This window comes from Anas platyrhynchos, chromosome 4, assembly GCF_047663525.1.
Source record: "Anas platyrhynchos isolate ZD024472 breed Pekin duck chromosome 4, IASCAAS_PekinDuck_T2T, whole genome shotgun sequence".
Classification (NCBI taxonomy): Eukaryota; Metazoa; Chordata; class Aves; order Anseriformes; family Anatidae; genus Anas; species Anas platyrhynchos.
In genome coordinates this window covers 44,636,481-44,650,218 of record NC_092590.1, presented here as the reverse complement: position 1 = coordinate 44,650,218, position 13,738 = coordinate 44,636,481, and the positions used below count along the sequence as shown (strand labels likewise).

General features: G+C 35.4%; 1 long non-coding RNA gene across 1 annotated transcript in view; it reads right to left on the bottom strand.

Annotated features, from left to right (window-relative positions):
* LOC110351974 (uncharacterized) overlaps positions 1-13,738 on the bottom strand; it is a 221,914-nt gene that overhangs the window by 140,569 nt on the left and 67,607 nt on the right. The window lies entirely within an intron of this gene.

The window sequence follows — 13,738 nt, the reverse complement described above, 5'->3', positions numbered from 1 at the left end:
TCTAAAAGAAACTCTTTATCTGAAAAAAAAAATCTGAATACCTAATGATATTTTCATCTAAACTCTTCCTTCAAGAGAGATATGTGATTCAACCATACTAGCAAAAAGCTTTTTCATATATTCTTTATAAACACCTGCTCGTTCTTAATTGAGAGATTAAGAGATTCAAATATTTTCCATCTATAGATGAAGAATACATCATTTGTTATACACAATACAGTCTGTAGAAAGTATTTTATTTTCATTCTATTATCCAACTACTACAAACAATAGTTTGTAAAATGAAAGAGTAGGAGATGAATTATAACTCTTACAGACTGAGTATATCTGGAACAAAGAAATAGAAGAAACAAACTTTCCTCAGTCTGTTATACGAAGAAAAATATAAGTATGAGCTCTTGCACATTCCTGTGCATAGTTGTTCATCCACAGCCTTATTATGCAGTGAGTTAAGTCAACCGTGCCACTCACACTGCTATAATCCGTCCTTAAACTAACACTTCAAATAAAGGGGCAGAGGGAATATTTAGTCCAGCTAGCAGTGCAGGCCTGGAGAACAGCTGACCAGGCATATCTAACAAGAGGCAAACCCCTACAGGCATGTGGCCCACAAGGCAGTCTGAATCTTATCTAGATCTAAACCTGCCCCCATGAAAGGCAGTGGAAAAGACTGAATTGAGGGTCTTCAGATGAAAATACCAGTCCTTATCCATCACCATTGTCTTGCCTAAGCCATGGTACAATAGAGATCACTTGAGATAAGGAGGAGAAGGAAGAATGGAGGAAAGAGGACATCTGAACAAAATAAAAAAAAAAAAGAAAAAAGAAAAAAAAAGGAAAACAAAAGCACTTCCTGGAGGGATATAGGGAAGAATTTTCCTTTGAGTGTAAACAGTGCCAATTAAACTGATTGATTAGACAACTTCAGAAGTTATTAGACAAAAATACTCACAAATACAAATAACACAGCCAAACCCCAAAGGTTCCATTTATAATATTTGTGAGGGCCTACTGGTCTTAATTACAATGCATACTAGAGAAAAAGTTGCACCTCTTAAAGGAAAAAACATTATTTTTTTTTGTCAGCCCTCATGACATCAGACATAGAAGCCACAAGAACCAGCCAGTGCCACCTTTTCTTGGCATTCATTTGTGTTTTCACACTCCCACAGGTAAAGTGATGACAAAACTTAATTTGGGTTATGATGAAATTCAACAAGAATACAACGTCCTGTGGGAAAAAAAAAAAAAAAAAAAAAAAAAAAAGACTATAATGTGCCCAGTAGATCCTGATTATTTATTTGTTTATTTTTAACTCTCACCTTAAAATCACTAGCTTTGGTTAAGCTTAATTCCAATAAACAAAGAACTCTGAAAATGGAGAAAATGGTTTCTGGATAAAGAGCTTAAAGCCAGGACTGTTGATTAACACTGTTTTTCTAAAATGAAGATTCAACATTAGTTCAGAAGGGAAAGAGAGGATTTAAAAGCTATACAGAGAAAAAAAAAAAAAAAGAAAAGAAAAAAAAAAAAGTGAAGAATTTAAACGCCCACTAGAGTTTCGCTTACTTTTATACCTTTCAGAAGGCATCAATATTGAATGAATGTCATGATTCACCATCTCAAAATCTGCTTTGACTACTAATAAATCTGCAAATAGCCATGATCATTCCCTACTCAAGGGAACTCTAGCAAACAGAATTTAGATTCGTATAAAAACGCAAATAAAATATTAATTCTAAGTTAAAGCAGGCCCTTAGTTGAGAGAGATCATATGAATAGCTAAATGGAATTACAGATCTAGTACTGCCAAAAGTTCTTCTCAACCACTCCTCTACCAAAAGGAAGCTGTGTGATCTTTGCAGAGAAAAAGAATTACAGATATTATCAGGCTTCTTTTTTCCTCCTGGGAGGAAGGGGTGCAACCCTGCCTCTATAATACGCTTGCAGCAATACCATGGTTTGCAGGTAAATCCCCTTACTGTCCACACTTGCATACTTTCGTTCAGTCTTTACAGCACTTTTGGTGATCTTGAACTATAGTCCCTTCTGATGAAGTCAAACTGGAAGCCCTGCTCTGGAAGCACATTCCCAGCACAGCTAAGGACATAAGGGTACAAAACCAACAGCTTGTCCTTTGGAAAGTTTCAGACCACAAGGGGTAGGGAAACGTTTTCTGGAGGACAAAGCTAAACCCTCAAACTCACAAACCAGGTATACACAGAGGCCTCAGCAACAATCGTTTCAGTGTATTAATCTGTTCTTCTTGTACCAAACTACTTGTTAATGTAGGTATGGCTGAACCCACCCATATTTAAGGAGAACCACATAAGGGATATGAAATTTCCTGACTCCTGACAAAAGATCCTGTGAGCAACGCAAAGATTTACCACATCTGCCTTCTATTTGTCAGAGCTATTAATGGAGGACTGAAGAGAGACAGCAAAGGAAGGGAGAAGGGAAAAAAAAAAAAAAAAAAAAAAAAAAAAAAAAAAAAAAAGCTATAACAATAAAATGATTGTAAATTTTAATCAAACTCATGATTAGATGTTGCAAATTGATGTCCTACTTCTATTTCAGGAAAGTGTCCAGTGCTAGCATGTCCTCAAAGTTTGATTTATTTACAATTACCATTTCACGTAGCTTCATTGGGAAATGATTTAGCATAGTTTATAGATTGACTAAATCCCCCCTTGGGGTCATAAGGCTGTTTCAAGGTGCAAACAAGGCCTCTTTTGTAGCAAAGTGAAAATAAAGTATGTACATATGTATTTAGCTTTCGTATTATTTGGCTGTCATATGGCTTCACAATAGTTGCAGACCACATGAACTACGTCAAGCCTCGGTCCTTTGTGGGATACATGGCAATGAAAGCGGAATCTTGTTTTCTTTTCTTCAGATCATACAGCCAACATTTGTCTTCTTAAAAAAGTAAACTTTCTGAATTGCTAAATACCATTTTCAAGAGTCATTTCAATACTTAAGAGTTTATGTGATAGTACTAATGACTTTAGTTAGAATTTCCCACGAGTGATTGAAACACAATTTACCATTAGGAAACCAAAGGGGGAAAAGAGTAATTAAATGTCAAGCACCAGAAATAAATATTTGCAGAAGTCAGGGAAGAGCAATTCCATGCTAACAACATTTATTACATTAAGAGTTACTGCAAGCTTCTAAAAAGTTTGAAAAAAAACTTTTATCCTAACATAAAGCCACCAGCTTAAGTAGAATTCTTCCACAATTCTCTGTCCATTGCTCAAACTATACCAGTATCAAATTCTGATACAAAAGTAACATGGAGGATTACACTAAGTCTTGGTTCTACAGTGATGCCATGCAAAGCAGATGGCTGATCACATACCTTTTTCTCAGTGATTTCAGTTCTACTCTTTCCCCACAAAGATCACAACTCCTGCCAGAAGCTGTGTCTGAATCTATAATCAAGATTAATAGACTGTAGCTAAAAGCTGGAAATACAAAACTCATGGAAATCACCTTTCAAAGGATTTCTAAATATATACACCCAGTACTTTAATCATAAGAAAAAAAAAATAAAATAAAATAAAAGGCAAAAACAGTGTTCTCCACTATCCCCTTTTTCCCATAGCCATGTCAAAGCATCTGAGCAGAATGCATTTATGTAAAACTCTAAGCACTGGTAGAACTCCTGTTATTTTCTAGAGCATGTGCATGTCCCATTTATAGATTGCATTTTCTCATTTAGCAAATTCATTTCCCTTCTACAGATATCAAGACTATGTAGAATTAGCTTAGTTATAGCATTCCAGTGGTAGATAAATTAAAACCTTCAAGCCTTTAAGCCCAAAGCCAATTGGCAGAGAAACTTCAAATGAAAACATGTACCCCATATAGTATTCTGAAAAAATAAATAAATAAATAATAATAATAATATAATGCACTCTTTGAATCATTATTTTAGATCAAACCAATGGTAAAGTAGGACTTATGGAGATTTGCTCCTAGCACATTTAGGTATAATGTCTGTTTATTCCATAACATGGAACTTTCAATAATACACATTTTTTTGATTTATATTTTCCATGGGTTTCTTGGTTTCTTCTGAATATTCATGCTGCTGTGTCTCTCTTTACTGTTACCTTTCAGATGTGGGCACATGGTTAATGATTTGAGGGTGATTTTCCCTCTTCTTCTTTTTTTTTTTTTTTTTTTTTTTAACCATCCACACCACCTTTAGGTCAAATGTTTAGTTGTTTCACGCTCTTGCCACTGAACAAAGGTTTACAGAGACACAGATGCTTTAAAGATAACTCACTCTTTTGTTCATTAGCTTAAAAACATACATAACCAGGGCCAGCCTTCATGTTCTTTGAAATGTATGTTCTAAAACTCAATGTTTTTAACAAGAAAATTCATCATTCATACAAAAAATAAAATAAAAAAAAAAATAAAAAAGTAAAAGAAAGAGAACAGGGACTAATATCAAAGACATTTAAATTCCAATGTTACTATGTAGAGGAAATTTTCAGTGTTTTCCTATTATATTTCCAGTAATAGAAAACCTACATTTTAATTCCAAGCTGACTAAGAACCCAAAACAAACTTAGGCTGGTAATACGCCTTTTTCTCTTAGCCAACAATATCTTAACCAAACTTTCCATTTCCTTTGTTTACAAAGTTCCTTCTAAACTCCCATGCTACATTCAGCACAGATTCTGAGAGCACCATTCATTTAGGAAATTACTGCTAAATGGAGTAGAAAATATTATGATGTGCAACAGAACTGCCACTGACCATAGGTCCCTATGCTTCCTTCTATATTTTATGTACACAACTGTCAAAATTGATTCTGAAGAGATACGGATCTGCAAATCCACCTCATTTTGACTTTTTTCTTTGTCATTTTTCTCCACAACAAACTATATTTTGTCATGCTAGAAAATAATCTTTAAAAATATATTTAAAAATGTGTTTGTGAGAAGTGGTAGAACAGTAAAAATGTCAAAAGACAACAAGAGTTTATCTCCAGAAAAGGTTCTGCAATAATGCCTCAACTGCCAATAAATCTCAATCCTTATCGGCAGGAACTGCCTTGGAGGCACAAGTGGATAGTTGTCTCCATGCCCATTCATTCCTTGTTAAAGTTGCCAATTTTGTGTCTTTACACAAAGGAACACAAATCCAGTATTTCTCCCAGAAATACTCTCCAGTATTTTCTCCCAGACTCTAGGACTGCATCACAGGGAATGCCATAACCACTAGTAAAGCTATCTGTATTAAGTCATAAGGCAATTAGTGAGGTAATTCAGGCAGCCTATATCTGTTAGCTGTGGCTTTTAACCAGGCATCAAATCTGCTCATTTGTAACAGACACAAGTCATTAAAAAGTGAAAAAAATGTCATGGAAACAATTGGCTTCTTGCACTTTACGACACAAGTAACAGGTTTTAAGTAGAAAACTTGCTTTTCGTGAATCTTTTAATTGCCAATATGATACCATCTGTTCTAGGCTTACTGAAAAAGACATGAAGGGCTGCTATAAATTGCAATATCAATTTATTTGAGAAATCAGTTGGAAATTTTAATTGTACATAGGAGACCCCACCTGGCCTAATTTTGGTCCTATGTTCTACATGCCTGAACATGGGTACCATGGCCAAAGTTGATACTACTTTTGAAGTTCTGTCCCAGGTTTCTTCTCAGTTCAAGGAGACATCACTTTTCATTCAGTCTACAGTGCTTCTTGCAGAAGAAATTATATTTTTGTTAGAAACTATTAGAAATTGAAAGTTGGAAGGAAAACAATTGCCCCACATCCCTGGCCTGATCACACAACTAGGAGTCATAACAGCTTTAAAGAAAATCAGGGTTACAGCTGTGATCCCTTCAGAAGAGACTAGCAGCACATCTTTTTTAACTCACCAGCCTATACTTAAAATACTCCAGCCAGTGCTACAGAAAACAGAACTGAAGTTAATCAACTTCATGTGAAAGAGAAACAAGAAAAGATGTGGGTGTCCCAAGGATGTATTGCCACTTCATGCTTAGAAACACATCTTTGACACTTGAACTGTTGTATCCTATTTTGGAGCTACGGCAGAAAGCACAATCTATTCCTGACCAGGAGAATAAATGTGGTTATAAAAATTAGACAGGATGAGACCTAACAGAGGGGATGGAGTAACACCTGAATAAAATTGAATTTTTGCATTTTTCTTTAAATATATGAAGTTGCTAGCTGTCAAAACGAGATACTGAATTAGATAGAATGAGCCAGCCATTGGGGCATGTTCTGATGTTTTGATGTTCATAAAAGGAAAAAACATGCTGCATTTCCTTCTATAAATCCTAAAAGCTATTTCAAGTATTAAGTCTTTCCATGCAGATAAGACTGCAAGTGTTAAAAAGTGTAGCTGTCTCTAAATAAAAAGCTAAAAATTGAAGGAAATGTCTTTGCCAAAGCATAATAGCAACCTCTGAACTCTTTCTTTAATTTCATATCTGGCTTCTGTTTAATCAAAACAATCTCTTCCCCCCATTAAAAGCCACTTTGGCTTAGATCTCTAAAAAATCCAAAGCACAAGGTCCTAGCTGGAGCTGTTACTTGAAAAAAAGTGCCATTTTGTGAATATAGAGGCTACATTGTCACCACAGTATGGCATTCGTCATGTTAAATTTCATTAATCTGTGAGGTAATAAAACGATATATGCTGTCTTTTCCTCAGAAAAGAGTCTTCACACCAAACCATAGAGCTTTTTCTCTTTTTCAAGAAGTAGTAACCCAGCAGCATGCTTACCTCTTTGCTATAAGCAACAAACTAATACAACCAGCTCTACTTACCATCTATTTTCACAGAGGGCACGGATTTTTATAGAGGTAGTTTTATAGAGCTAGTGATGCTTTAGAGTAGGAAAAACAAAAGTTAATCATTCACTTACCAGAAGTTGGATGTAAAGTGTTGTTTTAATTCGTTCCACATGTGCAATGCTTGCACCCAGAGCAAGACTGTGTTTCTGGGATCAGTGTCTTCCAATTTTTAACAAGTGTTTTGGGGTTTGGGGGGCTGGAGAGAATCTTTAATATGATAACAGAAAGAGGAAAGCACATACGTAGTGAAGGTATAAGAACCACCAAAATCCTGAAACACTTCAAATTTAATTAGTGCTGCTTGATGTTCCTAAGGTTTCAGGGTGTTGTGCCTACCTGAGCTGAATAGAATGACATAGAGCTCTCCAATTAAAAAAATGGGGGGTGGGGGAGGAGAGGAAGACATGACACATTAATACAGAATAGAGATATTTTACCTTCAGACAAATGCCAGATTTTCATGTATTTTTCATACCAAATTTTCATGCTTTTGTTTAGGGTAATTGTGAATATATATTTCTGACTTCAGAGAAATTTCACCTAGAACAAAGTTACAAAGATCTTCTTATACAATATTATTAAGAAACTCATCCTCAGATATACAGCATGCAAGCAGAGAGCTTCAGAGACTTCTGTAAAGTTCCCTGCAGCAGCTGCAGTATGCCTTTTCTTTGTAAGCTGAAGTACTTGTAATTTATACCTGAAACATTTTATTCCTTACGGGTGCATTCTCTCTAGGATGTCTAAATACATCTTTTTAATGAAAACTCCAACAGTGGAGCACCAAGATGATTTACACTATGGCTGAAGGCTACAATAATCTTTTGCCTTGATAGGATGAGAAATCAAAACTTAAACACTGTGCGTGAAAAATAAGTGTCCATTTCAGGAGTAATTTTTAACAGTCAAAAGCAGTATTTCAACATATTAGTATTCTGCCCTAGAATTTCTTATTCTGTTTCAGTTTTGCTTTCTTTTGTTCCATTAATGGAACAAAATTGCATGTGGGTATACCCAGCGCTTTCTTGAGAAAGGCAAATATATTTTTAATTAATGTAGCAAATTATTCACACTGCTGAGGAAGAAATAACCTCTGTGCTAATACCAAGTTCAGTAGCCCTTTCACGGCAGCTGTTAACACCTCATCTCACTGCCAGAGACTTCCGGATGACTTGGAGCAAAGTCTTTTCATTTCACAGCAAGATAAGCAGTTCTAATTCTTTCTCTGTTGAAGCAAGAAGACAATATTTTAGCCCGGTGGGGGTGGGTGGGGAGCAAATAAAAGCATTATGAAGTGAAAAACTCCTAACTACTTCTAACTACAAACCAATAAATTCCTTTTCTAAAACCAAGGAAGAAAATTAGGCTGAATGGAAAACAGCCCAAAGAGAAAAAGGAAACCAACAAAACCACGGGAGAAAATCAGGGTGGAGAAGAAGCAAGAGTGTAAGTACTGGGAGCTGGGGGAATCAATAAGAAGGTTATGGTCTAGAGGGAGAAATACAAATCACATGCCATAATTCAATTCCAGCTCCAGATGGACAGAAATGAAAGACAGGAAGATATCAAAGTGGAAAGAGGAGAAAGGGGTGGGGAACCACAGAGACTATTTTAGTTTAAACATCATACGGTTTATTAGAAAAACTAAATGATAGTCTAAAGTTAAAGAAATGACAGCTGTAAAGTTCATCTGCTATGGTTCAGCTTTGCCCTTGTGTATTTTAACCATTTTAATTAAAATGTTACATAATTCTAAGCAAATTTTGCTAATACACTTCTGCGCCAATGTCAGGCAATGAAACATGGAATACTCCTTACTCAGACCTCTAAAACAATCAGTAAGTTCCATAAAGTGTGTACTTACTGTCAAAAGGCCAAAACCATAAAACTCCTGACTCTCTTATACAATGTGAATGGAGCATTAGAAAATACACTGTAGGGAATAATCCTACACTGGCAAGAAGACAGACTAGATGACTTTACAGGTCTTTTCTATCAATTTCTATGATGTTATCAGTGCAGTACTTAACCTTTCCTTGTTAATCATATCTCTACTGACACATAGGTAGTTTGAAGAGCTATCAATGTTTTCATATATCCAAGGAGTTAAGAAGTGGCTTTATCACTAGACCATCTGACCTTAACCCTTGTTGCAGGACAAAAAGGTTCTTCTTCCATGCTTACAAAAATAAAAACTACAGTAATTTGGGGATCATCTATGTCTACCCACTCAAGAATTTAGGATATGATTTCCCTCTAAGCAAGACTAGAAGGAACTGGCAAAATCATTCACTTATCCCAGGAGGCACTGATTTCTTGAGCTGAGGAGCCACAGCAAACTGAGCTGTTTTTTTCCTGTGCAAACTTAAATTATGCCAATAGAAGGTGGTGCATGTAAGGCTCAGAGAATACCTCTTCTCTTCAATCCATCTGAATTATTTTGTACATTTATGCAAGCCAGAATAATACCTTTTCAAGGCTATTATGTGGTACAAGTCTAACATCTATAATAAATTTTTCATTTATATTAGTTGCCACATTCTGACTTTTCTGTGGATGTGTACTGCTGTTGTTGCCCAAACATCTGCAGAGAGTTAAAGATGAAGAGTTGTACAATATTTGTGGGACAGTTCCCATCAAAGGGGTTCACATGGTTGTCTTGGCTTCTCATTTGCTTCTATCATACAGAACCTGCAGAGAATGTGACTTCCAATGGTCATGAACCACAGACCAGTGGCTGAACTGATGTATCACTGATGGAATTTTTTCAGGTGGAAACATTCCACTGTTGAGTGTAATCACCTGTCCATCACACATAGCTAGACTAAACCCAACATAATGAAGTGCACAAAATCTGTTCATGGAGATCATCCAAATGCAACAAAGAACAAAATTTATCAGATTATTGTCCTTGATAGTTCACCTAGAGCCATAATCACTCACTTTTCTATTCTATTTGGAATTGTCTCTTTCCATTAAGATAAATTTTCCCTAATAACCTCTATCACAGAATTATTTTGCCCTCACACTCCATGACTCAACCCCCCTGCATCCTGAAAGGAAAACAGCTGTCTACACCCGAACAGCTTTACTGATCCAACAGAACTACTGTAAGCAAGTTCGAAATTCATGTTGTTGTTTTATTTGGACCTAGCAGAGATTATGGAGTAAAAGCATTCTCAGTTTGAGCCTCCAGGGGGACAATATTGATTCTTTCTAACCACAGTGAGTTACAAAACATCTTACATGAGCAGTTCTCAGTGGATTTGCTGCCTTGCCAAGTAGCAAAGAGGAGATTAAATTAAATAATAAAATACAAAATATGAAATGTCCTCCACTGTTACAGGATCTTTTTCCTCACTAGTTACAAGTGGAGGCAGAAAGATGGTTTCACCCACAGATCACTCTTTAAGGGCTGGGTATGCAGCTGGCAGGTATTCAAGCCTATATTTAAAAGCACAGTGGAGATGGGGAAGAACTGAGAGGAGGGAAAAAGGGAGAGTTGTTGAGAAGGAAGGGCTATTTTCAGCTGCAAAATGACTCTAATCTAGAAAGAGTGTGGGGTTTTTTTGTTTGTTTTTGTTTTTTGTTTTGCTTGTGGTTTTTTTTTTTTTTTCTGGGGAAATGGAGGGGAGAGAGGAAGGGAAAGGCTTTACAGTTCTTTCATAGCAATACAAAAAAAAAAAATCTTAAAATATGTAAAACCAAAAGAATAAGAAATCTTTTTTAAAAAATAAGTTCTGATAGTCCCTCCCTCAGCAATGGATGGACAGCTCTGTCACTGCAAACAAACTGTAAGTGAACAGAAGTGACAGGAATAAAATGGTTTGCACCCTTGGAAAACAGATCTGTTCCGTATGTATACATTTCAAGCATGTCCAGCACAGATTTATCAAGTCTACATAGTTTGATAGTTAACATTTAAAACAAAAATTGATCTACATAAAAGAGCATCACTATCAGTTGTTAAGATCTGATAAATCTCTACCAAATATATTAATTAAGAAAGACTAGGCTAATGAAGTGAGAATGGCATTTCACTTTCCAGTATGTTGCTAGAGAAGGATTTTTTTTCTTTGTAGATGCCTTCTTACTTATATGATATATTAAAAAATATACTTTATTTCCTGACTAGCAGACCATACTGCCTTTATTAAAGATTATTCCTCTGACAACATTTTTTTTTTTTCCACTTGTTTAAACTTTTTGTAGAATTACTTAAACTGCACAGAGATTACTTACAATGCGGTTCAGTAGATAGCTCTCTCGTAACTGTTACTGTATTTCCCCAAGAGATAGCTGAGGGGAATGTTATACTTGATGCAGTACAGTGCATGGCAAAACAAACAGTATAATAATTAAGAAAGCCTTTACATTGTAAGAGAATCTTAAATTGGTCTTAAAACGACTGGAAAACTGCCCAAAACCTTTCTAGGGAATAACATCGTTTAAAAAAAAAAAAAAAATGCTTAAAATTTGCCATATTAATCATAAGCTCATTCCTGTTTCTTTTAAACCAAATGAGAATGATAACATGAGAGCAAAAATTACATTTAGGAGCAAATAATCAAAATAGCTTTTTAACATGTAAAATATGTTCTAATTACGCGATTGCCAAGCAGATTTGCATATAGAGGTGACCTTTCTTCTCAACTGTGCTGCCTTCCTGAACCATTTGCTCCACTTCCTTTCATTTCTCATCTGTACACAACATCACTGAATTATTTTACCTCCTTTACAGTGTGGTGTTAAGATTAATTAGTGTCTGGGAAGTATTATAAAGATAAAAATCAATATTGAAGCACAAGCAATCATCTGAGAGGCACAAAGTGGCAAGAGACCTTTGGTATCATTGATCCAAGAGGCAGAACAGTAATGATAAAAGGAACAACATGTGGGAGTTTCAAGAAAAAGAATGAGCAAGAAGAAAGAAGGGAAACCCTGCAAAGGTTTGATACTTAGTTTACAGAGACTCTGGACTTTGGCTTGTGTTCTCATTAAAGCTAGAAAAATCAGAACTTCTGCCAAATATATAATGTAATATAAAAAGTATTTTAAAATAGAAGTCTTCCTTTCCACAAAATGCATTTTCCAAATCCCATATTGTGCTCTTCTCACTTACTCATTACAGCTCTGTCCTGCTTACCTATAAAAATGTACTCTAACTGTTTTCCTTTTTTACTATTTATCGTAGTCCGGCCATCACAATTCATTCTTGTCTATCTCTTGTATTACAGTGTTGCATATCAAGATTAAATCCAGATGAGATTTCCTGACAAAACAGAAATAAATTCCTTCATGGATTGGACCCGTCTGCCCAGAGATGTAATGGGATTGGAAACAATAATCCTACAATTTCTCTATTGCTCTAGAAAATATGTTCCTTCCCTTCAAAAAGTTTTCTTCACCTTCAAAATGGATTTCAAAAGATGGAAATTTCACACCCTGCCTTTATTCACCAAAAACATAGCACTTGAAGTAGAGACGATTTCAAAGATGAGGCACAGAGGGGCACTTTCCCCTAACAGTAAGTGGGAGTCCATCATCTGTAGGACAGGGACATAAAAAGGACTGCAACAACATGACAGTATGACTGATGCTTCAGGAGCTCTCTTTCACTGATTCAATGGCAGGCTTACCAGTACATGCACACAGCAAATTTTCCAAGTTGACTGCCAGCATTACTGGTTTTGATATTTTCCTAAACTCTCCAAACTGCTGTAAGTCACATGACTTATTTCAGACTGGCACTAATGAGAAATTTCACTGTATGGTGAATGATTTTGAAACATGAATTCCAGCCAACCAAAAGAAGTAAAGGCACTAAGTTTAGTATCTTTAATGTAGTGTTTCTCATAGCTATATATGTGTATACATGTACAGACCACTCTAACAAAGGCAAAGGAGATTTTTCTTTCCTTCCCCACACATGTCAAGATGAAAGAAGATAACAGAACAGCCAAGAATCATCATCATTCACTTCTTCACTGTGGCTTCAGTCTAATTTAATGAAACACAGAAAAGTCTGGTACTCTCAGATTGCAAATCCTCTTGGTAATTACTAGACAAAAAGATGCATTTCAGGACAACAAAGAAAAGGATAGGTAGAAATATCTCATAAAAATCACCCAGGATATTTGGATGTTTTGCCCCAATATCACAGAAGGAAGTTTATAGGTATTTTCTGTGAAGAGATGAAGTAAGAGTATGAAAATTCTGGGAAACTGGCCCCAGAAATACAGTAAACAAGGCATAAAGGATTTTAATTTTTATTATTTTTTTTTTAATTTTTACTAATGAATAGGGAAGGAGAAAACAGCTGGCCTTCAAGGATATGTGCTCAGCTTTCTAAAAGAAAATAGGCACTGGTAAATTAAAACCATCTTACTCACAATGTGTTTGTTAAAAACTTTCAAGAGGATTCTGATTTTTTCCACTAGTATTAGAGCTGAAGGTAAAATAAAGTTAGAATTCCTGTCTATGCAGATCAGATATAAGAAATATATTCAAGCACACTTTAAATTCACTTAAAATACACAGCATTAATTATTATTACTATTGTGTATTGGTCATTGATTAAACAAAGTTTTGTACATTCAGACCCATAACAACATCTAAACATATTATCAAATAGAATACTTTTGTCAGAAAAAGACATATAATCTGAGAGAAAAAAAGAAAAGGCTTCTAAAGTCATAGCTTCCTTGAGCACCTTGGCAGCAGCTTTGCTCCTAACCCTCCCATCACCCATTTTGTTTTCTATCAAAAAACAAAACAAAAATAAAATAAAAAATAAAATTTTAAAAAAAAAAAAAAAAAAAAAAAAAAAAAACAGCTCTTGTAAACTTTTACATGACTTAACACTGCATGTATTTAACCAGGTTATGG